Genomic DNA, 23,940 nt, shown 5'->3' with positions numbered 1-23,940 from the left:
ACCTGTACCAAATGTTCAATTGCCGGTTGCTGGACAACCTGGTATTCCTGCTCCTGCCCCTCAGAATCAAGTCCCTGTACCTCCTGTGGTTAATGTAAATGTTCCTTCGGCACCACCTCTTCCTGGATTGCCGACTTCTTTACCTATACCTATATTGCTTACACCTACTACCTTACTTGACACTCCTACTGTCCCTGTACAATCTGTTCCAACTGCTACTGTGTTCTCTACATCTGCTAGTATTATGACTCCGCTTTCGGTTCGTTGAAGAATCACTGATTCTGTCTCTAACATTCTGTCTCCCTTCTATAAATCTTTAATTAAGACTCCTACTTCTGAGTCTGTGCAAAGACGTAGTCAGCTCCCAAGTACTGAGGAACGGGGAATATTAGATTCCACGGCTCTCAGATGGATTTCGAAAAGTAGGAGATATAGTACGAGAGATGTACTAGATACATTTATGCAGTGGAATGAACCAACGCAACGATATGTCTTCGACGAGATGTGCTCTCTTTTACGTGAGGAATTAGAAGAAGATGACTCTGAAACAAATTTAGAAGACTTAATTAAGGTTCAGAAAGAGTTTGCTGCAGGAATGATAGTAGGTCAATATATAAAAGAAGCGATGGAACTGATTTTAAGTTATAGGAATGATCCATCCCTTCGTTCACCGAGAGACTTAGAGAAAAGTAGTACGAAGCAGAATCGCCAATATCCAATGAGAGAGGTCCCACCTATTTGGCGTGAAGCTGTGCAAGCTGATGCGAATCGTGGTATTGCAGCCGCTCCGGCACAATTCCTGAGAGTGTGGATACACATTCCGTGGAAGCGAGCCGAAGTATTGGCAGTGAAACAGGCCTTGCCAGATCCGCGTAAGAATCCTGCCGGATATTATAAGGAGTTAGCACAAACAGTTGAGGCTTGTGTAATGAATCTAGCGGACATTGACATGTTATTTGGGAATGTAGTTCCGCAACCAATTTGGGCTAAAATTCGTAAAGAGAATCATCCAGTTGCCCTAGGTGGTGACTGGGCAGCTATCATAGCAGCGGATGGTCAGCAAATAGGTGGTTCCAAACCCAAACCTCTAATTGCTAATCTTCCAGGTAGGATAATCGACTTAATGAAGACTCTGATGCCAGCATTGCGTATTAACTGGGACAAGTTGTCCGCATGCAGGCAGAAGAAAGACGAAAGTGTCTCCGACTTTTTAACGAGGTTCGAAGAAACTTTTGTAGATCACAGTGGTCAGGATATGAGCACAGAAGGAGGACAGAGATTATTTGTCGATAAATTTGTACACAATTTGCTACCAGAGCTCTGCACCAAATTGAAAGATTCCGAGAGTGCGTGGGCTGTCTCTACAACTGCGCAAATACTTGCAACTGCACAGTATTATGAAAATAGGGATAAAGAGGATAAAGAGAAATCAGATAAGAAAACGAAAGATTTAAAGACTAAAGTTCTTCTGCAACAGGCATATCCGCCTCATATGAATCAGAATAATACACAGCAAGGGTCATATCAAAGGACAGATTATGGTTCTCAAAGACCACAATACCAATGGAATCAATGTGCATATTGTAAGAAAGAGGGTCATTATAAAAATGAGTGTCCAGTCTTAGCGCAAAATAACGCAGCAGCAGCTCAGAGAGGTCGGGGTGGTTTTGTGCAAAATTCTAGAGGTCGAGGACGAGGTGCTATGCCTCCACAAACGAACGATCGCCCTTCCAATCATTTTGATCAGCGAAATGGACAGTCTGCTCAACAAAATAGATCTCAACAGTATCATGTTGAGGACTATTGTGAAAACGTTGAGGGATTTCAACAAAATGAGTACTAGGACAGCCATGGACAGAGAGAGGGAGTAGTATCAGTTCCAGTGGATCAGAGTGGGCCTTATGTCGCAGTAGCAACATCAGGTGTAGTCGAACCGTTTCTCTTGGATACTGGTGCCGCAAAAAGTTCGATCATGCATGCGAAACTCCCTGGCGCACCTTTGTCCGGCTTAACAAATGTTTCTGTAGGTTTTTCAGGCGCCCCTGTTTACAACCCTGTATCTGGTCCTTTGTCTATTTCTGTTGGACCGTGTCAATTGAAAGCACCCCTGATTTTGACGACAGGTTGTAAAAAAAATCTGCTTGGTTTAGACTTGTTAAAACGCCTATATGCGACATTGTACTGTTCTCCGGAAGGAGTACAGCTTACGTTGGGTAAAAGAATCACCTCTCCAATGTACTTGTCTATGGATGCACTCCCGCCAGAGCTGCGTTCACTCCCTGATACTCTTTGGGCGACTGGTCCTAACGATGTAGGCCTTTTAGAAATACCACCATATGTAGTTACTTTGAAAGCAAATGTCAAATTTCCACGAATTCCTCAATACAGAATTTCTAGTGAAGGTGAACGTGCACTTCTATTGATTGTGCAAGATTTGATTAAAAAGGGTGTGGTTGAAGAAACTAGAGGAAATGTCTGTAATAGTCCTGTATTACCGATTTTGAAACAAACTGATCCTTCAAAACCTCCAGTATATAGATTTGTTATCGATCTTAGAGAGGTTAATAAAATTGTGGTTCCGCAGTTTCCTGTGGTTCCAGACATTACTGCATTGTTAACATTGATTCCTGCAACAGCTACATGGTTTTCAGTCATCGACTTGAAAAATGCCTTTTTCAGCATTCCGATAGCCGAGGAAAGCAGAGATATTTTCGGCTTCTGTCTAGGAGGTCGAAGCTTCAGGTTTAAACGCGCTCCAGAAGGCTATTGTGAGAGTCCATCCATTTACAGTCAGGCATTAAAAAGTCAGTTAGATTCCTTTGTACTTCCTCCAGGTTCTACTCTAGTGCAGTATGTAGATGACCTTCTAGTGGCAGCTGATGACAAGGAAACTTGCAAAGCAGCTACGATTTCGTTATTGCATCATTTGTCCAATTTGAATCACAAGGTGTCACCTTCCAAAATGCAATACTGCTGCCAAGAAGTGACCTACCTAGGTCATCTCTTGTCAAAGGAGGGAAGGAAGTTGACCCCAGAGAGAATAAAAGCAATTTCGCAGATGAGTGTTCCTCGCACACAGAGAGAAGTACGTGCCTTTCTAGGTATTACCTCTTACTGTAGGCAGTGGATCCCAAATTTTTCTCTTTTAGCAAAACCATTGGTAGCTTTGACTGGGAAAAATGTTCCGAGTCCGGTGCCATGGTCTGCTGAATGTCAGGAGAGTTTTTCTGAGTTACGAAAAGCATTGTGTTCAGCTCCTGTATTGGGTACACCTGATTACAGCAAGCCATTCACGCTCTATGTTCACGAGAGAGAAGGTTGCGCGTTGAGTGTTCTGACACAGAGATTTGGTGATAAACAACGCCCTTGTGCGTATTTTTCATCAACATTAGATCCGGTAGCTAGAGCGTTACCTAGTTGTTTGAGAGCTACAGCGGCAGCTGCGGCTTCCATTCGACAATCTGCTGGTTTGGTGATGAATAACATGCTAGTGGTCATGGTTCCTCATGCTGTGGATACACTCATGAACAGAACCAAAACGCAACACCTTACCAGTGCTAGATTATCTGGTTATGAGCTGACACTGCTAGCGAGTCATATTCAGATCAAAAGATGCAATGTATTGAATCCAGCAACACTGTTGCCGGCTAATCAAGAGTCGAGTGATTCCGAACCCCATGACTGTTGTTTCAGAACCGAGGAAGAGACAAAAGGACGAATTGATTTAAAAGACACCCCATTGTCAGATCCAGATGGCACGTTGTATGTTGATGGGTCATGCTTCAAATTGGAGAATGGTGATGTGACTGCTGCCTATGCAGTAACGACTTTGAGTACGATTGTGGAGACTGCGAGAGTGAGTCAGAATTCTGCCCAAGCTGCAGAATTAATCGCTCTAACGAGAGCGTGTGTTTTAGCTAAGGGAAAGAGAGTGAATGTGTTCACAGATAGTCAGTACGCGTTCGGCGTGGCCCATAATTTTGGCCGTTTGTGGAAAGAAAGAGGTTTCATTACGTCCCATGGGACTAAGATTCAACATGGTCAGCTAGTTAACGACTTGTTGGAATCTCTAACCTTGCCGACTGAAGTTGCGATTGTGAAATGCAGTGCGCATAAAGCAATCACTGATGATGTTGGTTGTGGGAATGCTTTTGCTGATGAGACCGCTAAACAGACAGCTAGAGATATGATGAGTAGAATGTATGTTGCAACGTCTGCAAGATGGATTTCTGAGTCTGGAATGTGTGAGGATACAGTGGAAAGTGTGAAAGAGATTCAGAAAGAGGCAACTGAGGAGGAAAAGCGTGCATGGAAAGAAAGTACGGGCAAGTTGGATTCGAGTGGGTGTTGGATTGATTTGTCGGAACAACAGCGTTGGATGTTGCCTGATGCGTACGTGCTCGCTGTGGTGACAATGGCACATGGAGTAGCGCACATAAGTTCTAAAGGAATCTGTAAAATGTTGGCTCCAGTCTGGAAGAATGATGGGATTAGTAAATGTGCAGAAAGAGTGGTGAAAAATTGTATGGTATGCCTGATGCATAATCCTGGCAAGGGAACCCCTACACCTGCTGGTCACTTCGCGCCACCTTCTTGCCCCTTTGAAGTAATTCAGTTAGATTTCATACACATGGATCGTTGTAATAACTTAAAGTACGTCCTGGTGGTAGTTTGTGCATTTTCCAGATGGATCGAAGCATATCCACTGAAAGACAACACTGCCCTATCAACTGCCAAAATTCTTCTCAAAGAATATTTCCCTAGGTACGGAATGCCATGGATTGTATGGTCAGATAACGGAAGTGAGTTTATAGGGAAAGTTATGCAGAGTGTGTGTGCCGGCTTAGGCATAAAACAAAAGTTCCACAGTGCAAACCATCCCCAGTCTGCTGGTTTAGTTGAGGGTTACAATGGCACCCTCAAACTAAAACTAGCTAAAATACAGGCATCCACGGGTTTATCCTGGCCAGACGCACTACCCTTGGCTTTGTTATCCACGAGAGCGACTGTGCATTCTAGAGTAGGGCTCAGTCCATATGAAATTGTCTTTGGCCGTCCTGCTAATATTTGGGGAGTGCCAAGGCCAAAGGAATTTTGTTCTCTGGAATATCCAATGTTGATTGATTACCTTTACGACTTGACTGCTAAATTGAGTCTTATTCACCAACAGGTTTTCGACGCATTGCCAAAGGCTCCGGAGAGTCCAGGGCATCAGCTGAAACCAGGTGACCACGTTGTGGTACGAAACTTTGCGAGGACGAAGAACCTTCAGCCCAGATTTGTTGGCCCCTACCAAATACTTCTAAGAACGAGAACTGCTGTTCGTGTGGCTGGTCGCAAGCATTGGATCCATGCGACCCATGTCAAACGTGTGCCCTTGCCACTTCCTTATGACAACTGGGTGAAGAAGGGAATTGGTGCCTCTGAGTTCGAGCGAACACCCAAGTTTGTCCCTTTCAGTGATGCCGAATTGATAACTGACACTTCAAACTCTGACTCTCCTCCTGAAACTACTTCTTTGATTCCTGAACACTTGCCCTCTGCATCAGAAGAAACTTTGCCATCTGCGAACTTGAACACTGCAACCTCTACCGACAACACACTGTTTCCTGATCAAACGGTTCCTGCAAAACTAAGATACAACTTACGATCTCGTAATATGGACAAATAAAGCAGGAAACTGCCTATTGTGATATTTGAAATTCTGAACTTTTGCCTCCAGCCAGGAAGTTTGCTATTGTTTTATTGTTTTTAAAATTGCCTTGCCGTCTGGGTAGCCGTAGGGTCGTGGCTGTGTGCCTAGTTGAATCTGCAGGGGTCAGACACAAGGTCGATCTTTCTGTTGGTTCTGGGAACTCCCAGGGCTGATAGAGGCATTTTCATCTACGTACACATCATCAGTGGTCGCGAGCGGATTGTAGAAGATGGAGCTTCCTGCGCTGCAACGAGAAAATGTGATTTATGTTCGCAGAAACAGACTTTACAGAATCCTTCATAGTAAATGTTTTCTGATGCAATGTGCTATTACATTTTTAATTATTTTGATAACATTGGTGGGTGGAATCGTTTTTGGTATAAATTTAATCTTTGTGCCAGTAACTACAGTACCTCCCCTTGATCCTGCTACCTCTACTGTGGCTTCTATACACTCTTTTCACTCATTTCCTGAACACGAGCAAGCTCGACGCTCAGAATTTATCAATAACACTTTCGTACAGCTCTTGCACCAACACCAGCTGGTAGTTAACACTACAGACTGCTGGGTGTGTGGCTTGATACCCCACACTATGGATAAAGGCATTCCCTATCTGGTTTTGCCTTTTAGCTATAATGGATCATTTCAGGCCTTTCAAACCATCTTTGCTTATGCCCTTGAAACCTATCCTCCACGTCCACCACGTTCCACTAAATATAACTCTGCCAACAAAGCTTTAGTCCAGGAAATTATTGACATGATCAAGGACGTCAATAATACTCCATCTTACCCTAGAGACGAATTACGAGTATATTTGAGTTGGAATTCTTCAGAGTATCGCCTTAGTTTAGGAGAAAGCAAGCGTAAAAGCTCAACTCCAATCTGGGTCGTACCTCACCGAGGTCAGGTCTGTTTGCAAGGTAATGGGAGAAATCCGAGAGCTCAGCTAGGGAGGAGTGAGTGCGTTCAGACTTATGTGTTTCCGTCTAACTCTTCCCCCGCTTTTCTTACTGCTAGGGGTACCTACTTCATCTGTCAAGACAGAGCGTATACATGGTTGCCTGCTGACTTTTCAGGTTCATGTTATATTGCTCGTTTGTTGCCTCCAACATACACTGCTTCATCTGATTATCACAAGACCAGAGTAGCAAGAGGTGTTTTCAGCACGGAAGATACCGCTGGTCAGGAAGCTGGAGACTTCTTCAAAGGTTTCCTTCCGTTCTGGGGGCCTATGGCCAATAGTAGAAACATACGTCAGCTAACACGGGTAGTTGAATCTACTATTACCGAAACTGCTGGTGCCCTTAGCAATTTGACAGCTGAGCTTCAGGCGGATAGACTCATGACATTGCAAAACCGTATGGTTCTAGACGTAATACTTGCAGATCGAGGTGGGGTATGCAGAATGATCCAATCGAGCTGCTGTGTCTTTATTCCCAATAATGCTCCAACAGTCTATGAGGCGATCTCTAAGCTACACAAGATTTCCGACTCTATACATGTAGACAAGGGAAACTGGTCCTTCATGGAGTGGTTTTGGACTCTGATATCAGCGTGGGGATGGAAGGTTCTGATGGTCATTGGTGTCATCTTAGTATTCCTATTCTCATGCTGCCTGATTATCCAGTGTGGTCCCGCTTTGTGTAGTCTCTGTGCTGCAACCTGTTGCAGAAAACCACCTGCGTTTGGAGAAAAGGCACGAGAAAGGATGATGATACAACAGCATATCACTGACCTGATGAGCATAGAGTTAGATTCTGACATAGACTGAGTAATTGCCTATGTAAGGGCAAAAGGAGGGTCTGAGGTTCCGTGACGATTTGAACCCGTGTTTTCAATATTGTCGGAAATACATAATATTGGTATCAGCGAACCGCAAATGATCCATTTAGCATATCCTGGTGTTTTCGCTATGCTACAAGCAAGAGTACTCCTGTTACAAACACATTTCCGATCTACCCATGGCATCCATCTTAGATCATGGCAGCCATTTTGTGTTTCTTGCCCTCACATACGCAATAACCCCTGATTACTCAATTTCGATTAAGGACACGTAGGCTTAGCCGGCGATTCACCTTTCCAGTAACACGTGCACCTTAGACCAGAACACGCTGTGGCTGCATGACTCGACAAAAGCTGCCTCCTCTGCCCGAGGCCAGTCCTGCTATACTGGTTCTTGTGTCTGTTGGCCTGATCATGATTAGGCGGCCGAAGCTGGTAGCCTTGCCCATTTACAACCCACAAACATCCCTTATCCTGTTTTTCTATCTTCTGCACCTGGCTCTGCTCCTTTCCTTCTGGGCCTTTATTAGGGGGAGGTAACGAAATTTACGATGAGGCGGTCCGGGTCTTGAATGAAAAGTTGACATGAGATTATGATGGAAAAGTGGGAACCCCTCGTTCGTAATGTTTTGACATCAGATATTGTCGACGATTCCTGTGCAACGCCAAATATTTATTGTTTAGGACACAAAGGTTTGGGAATGTATTACATGTAAAGAATTTGCCTCAAGCTCAAATTTTAGTATATAAGGAGCAAACCTTTTTGTACAAATCGAACAGGCTCCTAGATACTGCCCGTGTGTAGTTTCTGTGACTTCTGTGTCCCTGCAGTAATAAACCTTTGGTCTTTGACGCCACCATCGAGAAGCCCGTGTTTCTGTTTATTTGTGCACCGAGACAGGTGGAACTCCGGGGTCTTCGGGTGTTATCCCTGACACCTCTGGACGGAACCAAAAAGTCCAGAACTCCAGGCTAGTGTAGCTCCCTTAGGGTCAGGAGATGGAGTGAACCCCCCAGATACTGAGAACAGCACCCCAGAAGATGAGGTGGACCCAGAATCAGAAGATAATGAGTCAGATCAGGATCAAGGGAACAACCAGGTACAGGTTGGGAGGCTTAGCCAAGCCAACTTGGACCTACATGGAAATGGAGAGGTCCAGCACCTCCCCAGAGTACATAACAGAATAGTTCCAGGCAATAGATGGGATAGATCTCCTTCAAGGGACTCTCACCTTTCTAGTGCCTCAAGGGAATCTCAAAGGTGGAATGACTTCCCCCCAGAGAAAAGAGCATAGGGCCAGAATGAGGGCTGTCCAACTCCAGATAGAGAGGGAAGAGGTAGCCTTGGCCCAAGCTAAACTTGCTTTAGCTAGGGAACAAAAATTGAGTTGATTAGATTCCCCTGGTGGCAGCAACATAATTCCTAGAGAGAAAGACAGGTCCTATGATAGTTGGTTGGTTGGTTGATATGCTTTATTTCGATACATAAAATATCTTAAAAGCAGCACATACAATAGGTATATTAAAAAAGATATACAGAAAATAAACATGGCAATACATCCATAAGATAAAAAGACAATAAAACATAGGATATGTACAATTAAAAAGGAATTGAATTAATATGTACAGTTAAAAAGCAATTAAATGGATACGGAAAGCCTATTTGATCGGATCAACCAAGACCATTTTAAAAATTTTGAGACGCCACAAACTACAAGAGGGGAGGTATCTGTTAGTAAAATGCGTAGGGCCACTGAATAATGGCATGTGCCAAATGATCTGCACACAGGTTTAAGCCAGCGCTTTCTTGGGTTACGATAGTCTGGACATTCAAAAAGGATGTGGGCAACCGTCTCCACCCTCGAGGGACATAAGGCACAATAGGGGGAGAGCTGGGAGGTAGATAGATTTCCATCTCGATGTCAAATAGCCTACTGGTAGAGTACCCACCCTAAACCTAAAATACAGAGCCCTATCAAATGGGATGGAAATCAAATCAAGATAGGGTTCATAAGCCACCACGTCTTTAATTCGTAAGAAAACTGCAGTGGATTACTAATAAGTTTAGAAGAGACCCACTCCCAGTACAGTTTCTTCAGGGTGGCTTTGGGTGGGGCGGAGCGAGTAACCCATGCTTCGGCCAATCCCAGCTCCCCCAAAAGGTTTTTAACATCCCTCAACCACTTTATCCTATGCCAACCCCCCATGGCCATCACCTCGGACAGGCCCTCAGCATATGAGGCGAGTTCTGGGACCCTCCACAATCGAGCCCATAACAACAGGGGCCGTAGTCGTGCCTGATCTACAATCGATCTACATCCCAAGTCTAGTAATACAGGGACTGTGGGTGTGCTCAAAGGGAGAGCCATTAGGTCTTTCAAAAATTTGCTCTCCACTTTGGCTAGTACCTCCAAATTACAAGTGCCCCACAACTCAGCCCCATATAGTGCAGCAGTGACCCCTCTAGCTTTATATATGTCAATAACAGGGACCATACAATGTTTGGGGGAAGAACAGTGTTCCCTAAGTAGCGTACCACCCACCCTTTTGTGACTAAGTAACATTTTATTAATATGCGGGGACCAGCTCATGGAATCTCTAAGCCGGATTCCCAGGTAGTCAAACTCTGCTACCTTCTCCAATGGACAGTTATTCAGCACCGGTGGACGACCTAGTTTCCTGGGGGGATTCATGACCAAATATTTGGTTTTGTTGATATTGATCACCAATCCCCTCAGGGAACAGAACTCCTGGAAGCGATCCAGAAGCTTTTGCAGACCTTGGGGGGTCTTTGAGATGAGGAGGGTATCATCCGCAAAGAGCAGAGTAGGGATCCGGATGCCCGCCAGAGAGGGTGCATCGGCCGGTTCTTGTTGCAGATACTCCACCACCCCATTCACATACAAGGAGAATAGGGTGGGGGCTAGCACACATCCCTGGCGGACTCCCCTACACACTGGGATCCTATCAGTCTTTTCCCCCCCTGTGCCCCACCGCACCTGTGCATAGTTCCCTGAGTGTAGTTTGGTTAAGAGCAACAAAAGGTAGGGGGGGAACCCCATGTTCTGCAGGACCCTCCACAATTCCTCCCTAGGTACCTGGTCAAAGGCAGTCTTCAGGTCTATAAAGGCCAGGTAAAGACTGCCCTTGCCCAGCACCACCACCTTCCAGTGCAGGAGCATTAATCTGAAGGCCTGTTCGATAGTTCCAGTTCCCGACCGGAAGCCCGCCTGGAGGTCTGACAAGATCTTATTATCATCTACCCATTGGAGAAGCCTCCCCAGGATCGCCTTCCCTGCCACCTTCTGGGAGGAGTCTATGAGGCTTATGGGCCTGTAGTTGGCAGGGCTGTCCCGACACCCCTTTTTGAATATCGGGACAACCTCCCCCTTTCCAGGAGTCGGGTACAAGACCTCCCCCCAAAATTGCGTTTAGTAGGGAGGCAACCAACTTGCCCCATTCCTTGGGGAAGGCTCGTATCAGGTCGCCAGGAATCCCATCTGGTCCTGCAGCTTTTAGTGGGACCAGGGTCTTCATTACGGTTTCGACCTCCCTAGCAGTGAAGGCATCGGGGAGGTCAACCATTACCTCGACCACCGTGGATAAAGTATCATTGTTGTCCCCGCCAGGTATGGAATACAAGGCCTCAAAGTGGTTGTACCAACTCTGGGCTGGAATGTTACATGTGATCAACGTGGCTACCGGCCTATCCCTATTCCCGGCCAGACTCCAGAAACCCCTGGCATCCCCTCCTATACTAGCTGCCAAGAGGTCCGCCCAGAACTTTTCCTCCTACTCCTTTTTCGCTGCCTTCAATGTCCGGTAGTAATCCTTTCTTGCAAGCCTGGAAGCTATTTGGGATTTAGATTTAACTGCTCCCACCAAGGCTTTTTTCATAGCCCTTCATTTCTTTGTATACCAACCCTGTTTGGTAGGCGGTCGCTCCCTATTATGAGCACCCTTGTACCCACCAGGAAGAATAAATAAATTACTTAATTCCCTAGTTAGGTTGCAGAAGGTCAACGAGACCTCTTCAGATACTTGGGAAGACAGGTCTAGTTTGTTTGAAGCTGCAAGCAGGAGACACCCTACGGCTGCCACTTTCTCTGGGGATAAAGTAAATTTAGCCCACTTCAACCGTCAGCCGCAGTTAGAGACAGTGACTGCCTGGGGGTTGGGGGCCATATGGGGTGGGGGGGTTTTCCTTCCCTTAAGCCACTGGGGGGAAAGAACAAGAGAGAGGAGATTGTGGTCACTCTCAATGGTCGAAATGATCTCCATATCCCTTAGGTCAGCCCATAAATGTACATCAAGAAGGATATAATCTATTCTAGATGTATGATTTGGCCTGTTAGGTATGGGCCCCTTTCAAATCTGATTTAGACCTCCCATTAACTGCCCTCAAGTCAAATTCCATATTAAGGAAGTTAATCTGTAGAGCCACTTGGGTCCACCTCTTAATGGGGGGGCAGAGTCAAAGCGGGAATCCCCCGCCTTGAGTCCTCCTCTTCTGTGCCTAATACATCATCCTTATCGAGGGGCTCAAACGTGCAATTAAGGTCACCAGCCACCAAGATGTGAGATTTAGGGGCACGTTGCCTAAGCAGATCCTCCAGAAGGGCAATGGTGGCCGATTGTGTACCACCCTTTGTACCTCTAGCGTAGATATTGAAGATATCCAAAAGCAGGGCACCCCTAGAGTCCTTTAGGGTGATGTTAAGGAGATCGGGAGAGTTAGTTGGGTGCTCCTCCACCTTGCACTCTAAGGAAGTTCCAACCCAGATAAGGAGACCACCCGAAGGGCGTCCCTTCCCTGCCACCGGGGGAACAGCTGGGACGAAGTGGGTTGAATATCCCACCTTGTGACAAGGCTCCCTGCACCAGGTTTCCTGAAAAATACAGATGGAATAACCCTCCCCGAGGGTATTCCAATCCGGTAGGCCCAACTTCCTATCAATACCCGCGACGTTCCAGCTGCAAATCCTAAGGACTGGATCCGCCACAGCTCTCTCGCTGCGGGATACAGGGCCATCTCCACCCTCCAGCTGGACCTGCCTTTCTGTTTCGCTGCCCCTACTTAATCTCCCATGGGACACGTTATCTCCAAGTGCAATAATAGGTGGCATTGGGCTGTTGACCATAATATTGCCCGCTGCTGATGCTTTAAGGGCTGCACCAACTATACCCTTACTCTGTGCCCGGGTAGCCTCTCCATTGTGGGCGTCGGTTCAATATCCAGGAGGGCTCTATTCTAATCCAGACCATGTAGCACATGGGTGGAACTGGGGGCCCACTAGATTACCAAGATGAGATGGACCACTATTCCAACCCCTACCAGGATATGGACAAATGGGGATTACAGCAGGCCTTGGATAAAAATAGGTCAAGTCTACTACGCCAATGCTGAGACCCCCATTTGTATCCCTATGGTTACAAATAACTTGTGCTACTCTACTGTCTTTGAAGTTAACTATCACGCAATCCCCTTCAAATTTCTTTTTGCCATACCCCAACCACTCTACTCTTCTTACTCCAAGGATCAGCCCATCAACACCCCTGGGAAGTGGTCTGTTGGTTTTTAACCAGTGTAAGGTTTTATGTTTGAGTGTTTGGTGGGATTCGTGTTGTCCATCCTTCAAGATTGGTACATTTGTAAGGATGGCGACATAGGGATGACAATCAGGGGGCAGATTAACCGGGGGGCACTTTGGGACGGTTTTGGGTGGTCCCAGGTATACTGGTGGAGATTGGGACAGGACATACCCGATCAGGACCTTTACCAGAACCCTTCCCCTTCGATGAACTTGTGTTATTTCCAGAGCCCTTCCCTCCCGGCGGCTTGGCCTTACTGGGCTTCGTCGTCTGGGCTTCAGGGGGTTTGGGGATACTCGTGGGTGCATGGTCAATCAGGGTAGTGCTCACTGGGGTATCCACAACGCATACTGCAGGAGCATTTTCAGACGCCTGTAGAATTACTGTGTTTGCTGTGGAAGTTGTTGTGGGAATTGGCTGCGGAGAATCCGGGATCACCCAGTTACCAGCTATCCCTCCCTGCCCATCCTCCCTCATCCTAGAATGCAATTTGATAAGGGTTTTCAACGAAAAGAAATTATCCAAGGTTGTCTGTTCGAGCCTGTCCACCCTTTCCCCTAGCCCCCTTATTCTATCTACTATCGGGGACAATAGTGTTTTCATCATGTTTTCAAGTTGAGCCAGTGTTATTGGGTCATCACGACATTTTGATGATCTGGACAGGACATGAGGAAGACCTTGAGGAATTTACCCGATGGCTTAACACCCAGTCAGTAGATATCCAATTTACCAGCAGCAGCAGCAATAAGTCCATTGATTTCTTGGACATCAGCATCAAGGAACGAGAAGGGTTGCTATATACCACACTATACAGGAAACAGTCCGAGCGGAACACCTTACTAAGATACACAAGTCACCATACTCGTGCCCTACGTGACAACTTACCCTTCGGACAGTTCCTCCGTATTCGGAGGAACTGAACCTGGAAGGATGACTACTTTGCTGAATCTGACGATCTAATCTCTTGACTAATGGATAGAGGCTACCCCAAAAGATTAGTCAAGAGAGCCCGCAAGAGGGCTTGGTTCAGTGACAGAGAAACCCTACTTGTGCCTAGGAATCGCACACCACCCGAAGACAGGATGATCTGTGTTACCACATATTGTAGTAAGAGCAATGACATTCGCAAGATAATAAACAAGTATTGGTACATCATATCGGAGGTAATAGAAACACCAGACCCTCCTATGCACGCATTCAAAAGAGCTAAAAGCATCAGGGATTATGTTGTACGTTCGATGCTTGATACTTCACTGGCACCAAGCATACAGACCATGTGGAACCTACCCACTGTAGTGGGGAACTATAAGTGCACTAACTGCAAGGCCTGCGCATTATGCATGGAAACAAAGACAATCACGCACAATAACCTGACCATCACTCTGAAGACACTAACAAACTGTAACAGTAATGGAGTCATTTATGCCATTTTCTGTCCCTGTGGATACATCTACATAGGCCAAACTAAACAAAAAATCAAAAACCGGATACTGCAACATTGTAGCAGGATAAGGTGTCAAACGATAGGGGCCCCCCTAGTAGATCACTTCATGGCAAAGACACACACACCTGAATCTATCAAATGGGTTGTCATTGAGAAAATCACGCTGGGTGCCAGGAGTGGTGATTTGAACTCCATTATGAACCTAAGAGAGTGTAAATGGATGCAGTCCTTTGATTCCGTCCATAACGGCCTAAATGAACTGGATGCCACTTTCTCCCAAATGGCTTTGATTAGTTGAGATGGGTCAAATACATGCGACCATACAGTAATACACAACCAACATTGCCTCTATGTCTGCATAGTATTGCACCAGGTGACACTCTTGCCACTGGTATAGATGTGTGTATATAAACATATTGAAAACCTATCTACCAACTTGCCTCTGTGTTTGAAAAATATACTTGATGTGTATTACATTTTGAGACAACAACCTAACATGCATTGACGTTTGGATGATGTATACAGTTGTCTGTTTGAATACTATATTGCCCCGGGCGGGGTTTATGATCGCATCTGTGGTAACCAAATTGTTTTATAATTGCGTGAAACTATGTAACATATCTGACCGCTTGGCTTACATAGAGCGACTATCAATCTGACGTATTCTTTTAGCTCTCAATTATGTACTGTTGTTCCGCTACTAAAACGCAGCATAAATTGCGAGCATAACAAGATATCTGCGGAAAATCTTGGTCCACTTGCCCAAGTCCAACAAATGTCTTTAGTTTCTAAAATTATAACATCTAAACATTGTGGAAACGTCCTTTCTAATACCCTCAACCCCCAATGCTCTGTTTGTTGGTTTATATACGCTCCCTTAACCACAGCCGTATCTGATTGGCTAAGGGTCGGCGAGCCTCCAGGAAGTATCAAGCGGCTGCACCTCGCGGCCGATCATTCACGGCTTGTCAGCGAGGATGCAGTTACACGCCTCGGAACAGCATTAAACGGTAAGATACTCGGCCCTCTAGATTTTGCAAGTAAACGTTCCCGCCTGACTAGAGATCACTTAGTTATGGTAGATCTACGCAAGCCACGGCGAGATAAACGCGGATTCCCCGCGCATTGTTAAAACAAACCCATATGTGACCAATGCCGTTTTTCCGGCAATTACCCATGTATATCTGATCGTACCTAACCTAACTCAATAAATGCATCAATTAACATCTGGGGCACCCCTCTTCTTATTTCTTTTTTGGGGGGCCCCTATTGATCGACACCTCCCTAGCCAGATGCATTAATTAGATAACTGATAAATATAGAATTTTCTCCAATCACTGACCTATGTACAACATTAGCTATTTGCGAAGTTAACAACCTAACCTAGCAATGTACCCACTTTAACACCAGGCCTTTTTTCCATTTGTCCTCCAGAACCCCGAGGGTTGCGAGATTCTTTCCCGCATCAACGCCGGTCCTTGTTGGACTAATGAATAACCGGAACTACCAATAAATTGACTGGAAAGCCCCATGCCCTAGTAAGTGCCCCTTCGGTATTCCTTGACAACACAAATGTCTGTATGGTGCCTATGGTACCTTATAGTAACACAAACTCCTTTTTAATGAATGCAGGGATTATCTCTCGAAAAAGGAACCAACGACGGTCCAACCATAATGGCCACTGAACGGCCTAATACAAAGTAAGATATTTTTAACTCCCACATCCAGTCCTTGTGCAACTTTGAGCGTGTTTTAGACTTGATACATTCATTTCAAATTATTATTTATAGGCGCTCCTGTCTTTCCTTGTCCTGAAGAAGACCCCAGCATGAGGATTCAACCAACTCTTTAAACAGGGGGTCAAAACGTAGACCAGAACATATCTATTCTCTAACCATAGGACTAATTAACGGAGTAAAACAGATCCTATGTCAAAGAGTGTATTGGAACTACTGATCTAAATGTAGACTGTAAAGGCCGTACTATATATCACTGTGATTGTTTCATGGTCACAACAACCTTTAGCCAGTCCTCACTTCCTTCCCATCACACCCATCCCACCTAACTACTTCCTTTCTCCATCACTTTGAGAGCGTTGAAATGTTATTATACGGATATTATTTGTGATGTTTTCTGCATATGAAATTTTGTATATATGCATCTGAATGAGACCTGTGTCCTCAGGCATTGATGTGATTCAATGAAGTAATTGAGTTACTTATCTTTTGTTTGAATAACTGGTAATTCATTAACCCTGGTACTTATTGATTAATATTAAGTACCGAGCTGACTATGTGCTAAAATAATGAATAAAAATGTATGCACACTATGGATGAAATATTTATGATTCATACGTAATGAGACTCATGTGATACATTGGATGTTGCAGCTAATCAATACACTCTGACCACTGTTTATGTATCTATCTTAACTGACCCATGTCAGAGAGTTCTTAGGGTATACCCCGTTGTAAACTCATCACTCTATGTGCAAGAGCTGTCTTGCGAGGGTTTTTCTAAAATAATCTGGCATTTACGCATATAGGATTGTATTGAGGGCAATATCATGTTCGAATCTGAAACCCTCTCCTATAGTGAAGACCACATTAGAGATCTTATTGGGGGCGATACTGGGTTCGCTTTCCTCTCAACAAACACCACCACAGTTGATTTCTCGCTCAATGAGAAAATCAACAAACTAGAACGGTTAGAGAAAAAACTTGTAGGCACTAAATTGCACGGCCATCTCCTAACTGGGTACCTCAGAGCGAATGTAATACCTACAGGCCTACAGGTCCGTAACGAACCAGCAATATTCGTGGACAATCCTAAATTCAAGGAGGGGTTCAGTTTTGTAGCCAATAATTGTTCCCGCCACTGGATGGTCCTTGGGGTAGAGACTGCACGGGACCAGGTGGAACAATTAACAAAGGAGATTACTGACCGAAGAGCGGAAATAACTAGCCATTCAGCCTTTGCAAGTGCGAAGGAAACACTGGAACGGTTGAACAAAACTCCTAAAGACTTTGACATCGAATCTCAGAACAAAAAACTTGAAAAATTGTCTAAAGATATCCAATATTATAACAAGAAGAAAACATACCCATACTTAGCTGAAGACTACTTTAAACAAGATAATCAGGGCCGTTTCTTCAATAGAGGCAGAGGAGGATACAGAGGTGGCCAGCGTGGTGGCAGAAGATACACATATTTCTCTGACTCTTCATATAGTGGAAGCAGCGACAACGAAGGAGCAGAAACCAGTGGCAACTACCAGAACCAATATCAATGGTATCAACCTCCACAGGACCCCCAGAACAGACAACAACAGCCTTTTTTAGAGGACAGTTCTTGGAGACCCCCCCCCCGCGGGAGAGGAGGTGGCTGGAACAGACGCCCTACCAGAGGTCAAAATCCATAGAATCCTCGGAACTGGGAAGACTCAAGACAACAAGGATACAGCAACAAACAAGTGAGGTTCCAACAGGACAACTACGGAGAGATAAGCACCAGGAGAAAAACCTACCGTTGGTGATCAGAGACAACCCGATCATGAATTTGTCCAACCAAACACTATCAGAAGACCAAATGGGGATCCTCAGCAAAGGTTTATCATTTGTTCCCACATCTCATGCGAATACGTTCAATCTCAAGACTGAATTAACCAAATTCTTTCGCAAGATTAGACTCAAAAGCTTCTTCATGCACAAAACTCCTATTACTACAAGAGCCTTCACCAACCTACGACCACCCTCTACCTTCTCCCCTCAAACTGCCATGATCAATCATCGAATCCTGACCTATGAGAGTCTAGTTCTCAAGGATGTGCTTAAGACCTATGGCACAAAACGATACGTGAAACACAATATCACAAGGAATGAACGGGCGGCCCTGGAAGACCTGAAGAAGAATAAAACATTGGTTATCAAGCCAGCGGATAAGGGAGGTGCAATAGTCACCATGGACACCGATGACTATCGAAAAGAAATACACTCCCAACTAAGTGAAGGGGTTAGCTATCGGCCGATAGCAACGAACCCGACAATGGAGATCAGACGCCAGATTCAATTACTCACGGAGAAAGGGAAAGATGCAGGCTTCCTTACTGAGAAAGAATATGCATTTTTGAATGTGGATCAACCTCGCACTCCCACCATCTATGTGCTACCCAAGGTCCATAAAAATCCAACCAAGCCACCAGGAAGACCGATTATTTCAGGGTGTGGATCCCTCCTTGAGCCACTTTGTAAATATGTGGATATTTTACTGAAACCCTGGGTGGAGGCAACACCTACCTACCTGAGGGATACCATGCAGGTGAATAATCTTGTGGATCAACGACCCTTTGACAAGAACAACCAACTACTTGTAACTATGGACATCGTGTCACTATACACGAGTATCCCTCAGATACCAGCTCTAACAACAATACGAAGAGCACTATCAACCAGACCTCAACCTGCAGAGGTACCCACGGAATTTCTTATCGACCTATTGGAGATCGCAATGACCAAGAACTTTTTTATATTTCAGGATAAATTCTTCATGCAATGCAAGGGAGTAGCGATGGGGGAAGCATTTGCCCCTGATCTAGCTATTCTCTATATGAGTGACTTTGAGCAGCACTATACTCTCTCCTCTCATAATCCTTATGCAAACCAAATAGTGGAATACCGCCGATACATCGACGACATTTTGATGATCTGGACAGGACATGAGGAAGACCTTGAGGAATTTACCCGATGGCTTAACACCCAGTCAGTAGACATCCAATTTACCAGCAGCAGCAGCAATAAGTCCATTGATTTCTTGGACATCAGCATCAAGGAACGAGAAGGGTTGCTATATACCACACTATACAGGAAACAGTCCGAGCGGAACACCTTACTAAGATACACAAGTCACCATACTCGTGCCCTACGTGACAACTTACCCTTCGGACAGTTCCTCCGTATTCGGAGGAACTGAACCTGGAAGGATGACTACTTTGCTGAATCTGACGATCTAATCTCTCGACTAATGGATAGAGGCTACCCCAAAAGATTAGTCAAGAGAGCCCGCAAGAGGGCTTGGTTCAGTGACAGAGAAACCCTACTTGTGCCTAGGAATCGCACACCACCCGAAGACAGGATGATCTGTGTTACCACATATTGTAGTAAGAGCAATGACATTCGCAAGATAATAAACAAGTATTGGTACATCATATCGGAGGTAATAGAAACACCAGACCCTCCTATGCACGCATTCAAAAGAGCTAAAAGCATCAGGGATTATGTTGTACGTTTGATGCTTGATACTCCACCGGCACCAAGCATACAGACCATGTGGAACCTACCCACTGTAGTGGGGAACTATAAGTGCACTAACTGCAAGGCCTGCGCATTATGCATGGAAACAAAGACAATCACGCACAATAACCTGACCATCACTCTGAAGACACTAACAAACTGTAACAGTAATGGAGTCATTTATGCCATTTTCTGTCCCTGTGGATACATCTACATAGGCCAAACTAAACAAAAAATCAAAAACCGGATACTGCAACATTGTAGCAGGATAAGGTGTCAAACAATAGGGGCCCCCCTAGTAGATCACTTCATGGCAAAGACACACACACCTGAATCTATCAAATGGGTTGTCATTGAGAAAATCACGCTGGGTGCCAGGGGTGGTGATTTGAACTCCATTATGAACCTAAGAGAGTGTAAATGGATGCAGTCCTTTGACTCCGTCCATAACGGCCTAAATTAACTGGATGCCACTTTCTCCCAAATGGCTTTGATTAGTTGAGATGGGTAAAATACATGCGACCATACAGTAATACACAACCAACATTGCCTCTATGTCTGCATAGTATTGCATCAGGTGACACTCTTGCCACTGGTATAGATGTGTGTATATAAACATATTGAAAAGCTATCTACCAACTTGCCTCTGTGTTTGAAAAATATACTTGATGTGTATTACATTTTGAGACAACAACCTAACATGCATTGACGTTTGGATGATGTATACAGTTGTCTGTAGGAATACTATATTGCCCCGGGCGGGGTTTATGATCGCATCTGTGGTAACCAAATTGTTTTATAATTGTGTGAAACTATGTAACATATCTGACCGCTTGGCTCACATAGAGCGACTATCAATCTGACGTATTCTTTTAGCTCTCAATTATGTACTGTTGTTCCGCTACTAAAACGCAGCATAAATTGCGAGCATAACAAGATATCTGCTGAAAATCTTGGTCCACTTGCCCAAGTCCAACAAATGTCTTTAGTTTCTAAAATTATAACATCTAAACATTGTGGAAACGTCCTTTCTAATACCCTCAACCCCCAATGCTCTGTTTGATGGTTTATATACGCTCCCTTAACCACAGCCGTATCTGATTGGCTAAGGGTCGGCGAGCCTCCAGGAAGTAGAAAGCGGCTGCACTTCGCGGCCGATCATTCACGGCTTGTCAGCGAGGATGCAGTTACACGCCTCGGAACAGCATTAAATGGTGAGATACTCGGCCCTCTAGATTTTGCAAGTAAACGTTCCCGCCTGACTAGAGATCACTTAGTTATGGTAGATCTACGCAAGCCACGGCGAGATAAACGCGGATTCCCCGCGCATTGTTAAAACAAACCCATATGTGACCAATGCCGTTTTTCCGGCAATTACCCATGTATATCTGACTCGTACCTAACCTAACTCAATAAATCCATCGATTAACATCTGGGGCACCCCTCTTCTTTTTTTTTGGGGGGGGGGGCCCTATTGATCGACACCTCCCTAGCCAGATGCATTAATTAGATAACTGATAAATATAGAATTTTCTCCAATCACTGACCTATGTACAACATTAGCTATTTGCGAAGTTTACAACCTAACCTAGCAATGTACCCGCTTTAACACCAGGCCTTTTTTCCATTTGTCCTCCAGAATCCCGAGGCTTGCGAGATTCTTTCCCGCACCAACGCCGGTCCTTGTTGGACTAATGAATAACCGTAACTACCAATAAATTGACTTGAAAGCCCCATGCCCTAGTAAGTGCCCCTTTCGGTATTCCTTGACAACACAAATGTCTGTATGGTGCCTATGGTACCTTATAGTAACACAAACTCCTTTTTAATGAATGCAGGGATTATCTCTCGAAAAAGAAACCAACGAAGGTCCAACCATAATGGCCACTGAACGGCCTAATACAAAGTAAGATATTTTTAACTCCCACATCCAGTCCTTGTGCAACTTTGAGCGTGTTTTAGACTTGATACATTCATTTCAAATTATTATTTATAGGCGCTCCTGTCTTTCCTTGTCCTGAAGAAGACCCCAGCATGAGGATTCAACCAACCCTTTAAACAGGGGGTCGAAACGTAGGCCAGACCATATCTATTCTCCAACCATAGGACTAATTAACGGAGTAAAACAGATCCTATGTCAAAGAGTGTATTGGAACTACTGATCTAAATGTAGACTGTAAAGGCCGTACTATATATCACTGTGATTGTTTCATGGTCACAACAACCTTTACCCAGTCCTCACTTCCTTCCCATCACACCCATTCCACCTAACTACTTCCTTTCTCCATCACTTTGAGCGCGTTGAAATGTTATTATACTGATATTATTTGTGATGTTTTCTGCATATGAAATTTTGTATATATGCATCTGAATGAGACCTGTGTCCTCAGGCATTGATGTGATTCAATGAAGTAATTGAGTTACTTATCTTTTGTTTGAATAACTGGTAATTCATTAACCCTGGTACTTATTGATTAATATTAAGTACCGAGCTGACTATGTGCTAAAATAATGAATAAAAATGTATGCACACTATGGATGAAATATTTATGATTCATACGTAATGAGACTCATGTGATACATTGGATGTTGCAGCTAATCAATAGACTCTGACCACTGTTTATGTATCTATCTTAACTGACCCATGTCAGAGAGTTCTTAGGGTATACCCCGTTGTAAACTCATCACTCTATGTGCAAGAGCTGTCTTGCGAGGGTTTTTCTAAAATAATCTGGCATTTACGCATATAGGATTGTATTGAGGGCAATATCATGTTCGAATCTGAAACCCTCTCTTATAGTGAAGACCACATTAGAGATCTTATTGGGGGCGATACTGGGTCCGCTTTCCTCTCAACAAACACCACCACAGTTGATTTCTCGCTCAATGAGAAAATCAACAAACTAGAACGGTTAGAGAAAAAACTTGTAGGCACTAAATTGCACGGCCATCTCCTAACTGGGTACCTCAGAGCGAATGTAATACCTACAGGCCTACAGGTCCGTAACGAACCAGCAATATTCGTGGACAATCCTAAATTCAAGGAGGGGTTCAGTTTTGTAGCCAATAATTGTTCCCGCCACTAGATGGTCCTTGGGGTAGAGACTGCACGGGACCAGGTGGAACAATTAACAAAGGAGATTACTGACCTAAGAGCGGAAATAACTAGCAATTCAGCCTTTGCAAGTGCGAAGGAAACACTGGAACGGTTGAACAAAACTCTTAAAGACTTTGACATCGAATCTCAGAACAAAAAACTTGAAAAATTGTCTAAAGATATCCAATATTATAACAAGAAGAAAACATACCCATACTTAGCTGAAGACTACTTTAAACAAGATAATCAGGGCCGTTTCTTCAATAGAGGCAGAGGAGGATACAGAGGTGGCCAGCGTGGTGGCAGAAGATACACATATTTCTCTGACTCTTCATATAGTGGAAGCAGCGACAACGAAGGAGCAGAAACCAGTGGCAACTACCAGAACCAAGATCAATGGTATCAACCTCCACAGGACCCCCAGAACAGACAACAACAGCCTTTTTTAGAGGACAGTTCTTGGAGACCCTCCCGCGGGAGAGGAGGTCGCTGGAACAGACCCCCTACCAGAGGTCAAAATCCATAGAATTCTCAGAACTGGGAAGACTCAAGACAACAAGGATACAGCAACAAACAAGTGAGGTTCCAACAGGACAACCACGGAGAGATAAGCACCAGGAGAAAAACCTACCGTTGGTGATCAGAGACAACCCGATCATGAATTTGTCCAACCAAACACTATCAGAAGACCAAATGGGGATCCTCAGTAAAGGTTTATCATTTGTTCCCACATCTCATGCGAATACGTTCAATCTCAAGACTGAATTAACCAAATTCTTTCGCAAGATTAGACTCAAAAGCTTCTTCATGCACAAAACTCCTATTACTACACGAGCCTTCACCAACCTACGACCACCCTCTACCTTCTCCCCTCAAACTGCCATGATCAATCATCGAATCCTGACCTATGAGAGTCTAGTTCTCAAGGATGTGCTTAAGACCTGTGGCACAAAACGTCGTGAAACACAATATCACAAGGAATGAACGGGCGGCCCTGGAAGACCTGAAGAAGAATAAAACATTGGTTATCAAGCCAGCGGATA

The sequence above is a fragment of the Lissotriton vulgaris genome, unplaced genomic scaffold, assembly GCF_964263255.1.
Source record: "Lissotriton vulgaris unplaced genomic scaffold, aLisVul1.2 SCAFFOLD_225, whole genome shotgun sequence".
NCBI classification, from domain to species: Eukaryota; Metazoa; Chordata; class Amphibia; order Caudata; family Salamandridae; genus Lissotriton; species Lissotriton vulgaris.
Note: the sequence above shows the minus strand (reverse complement) of the source record.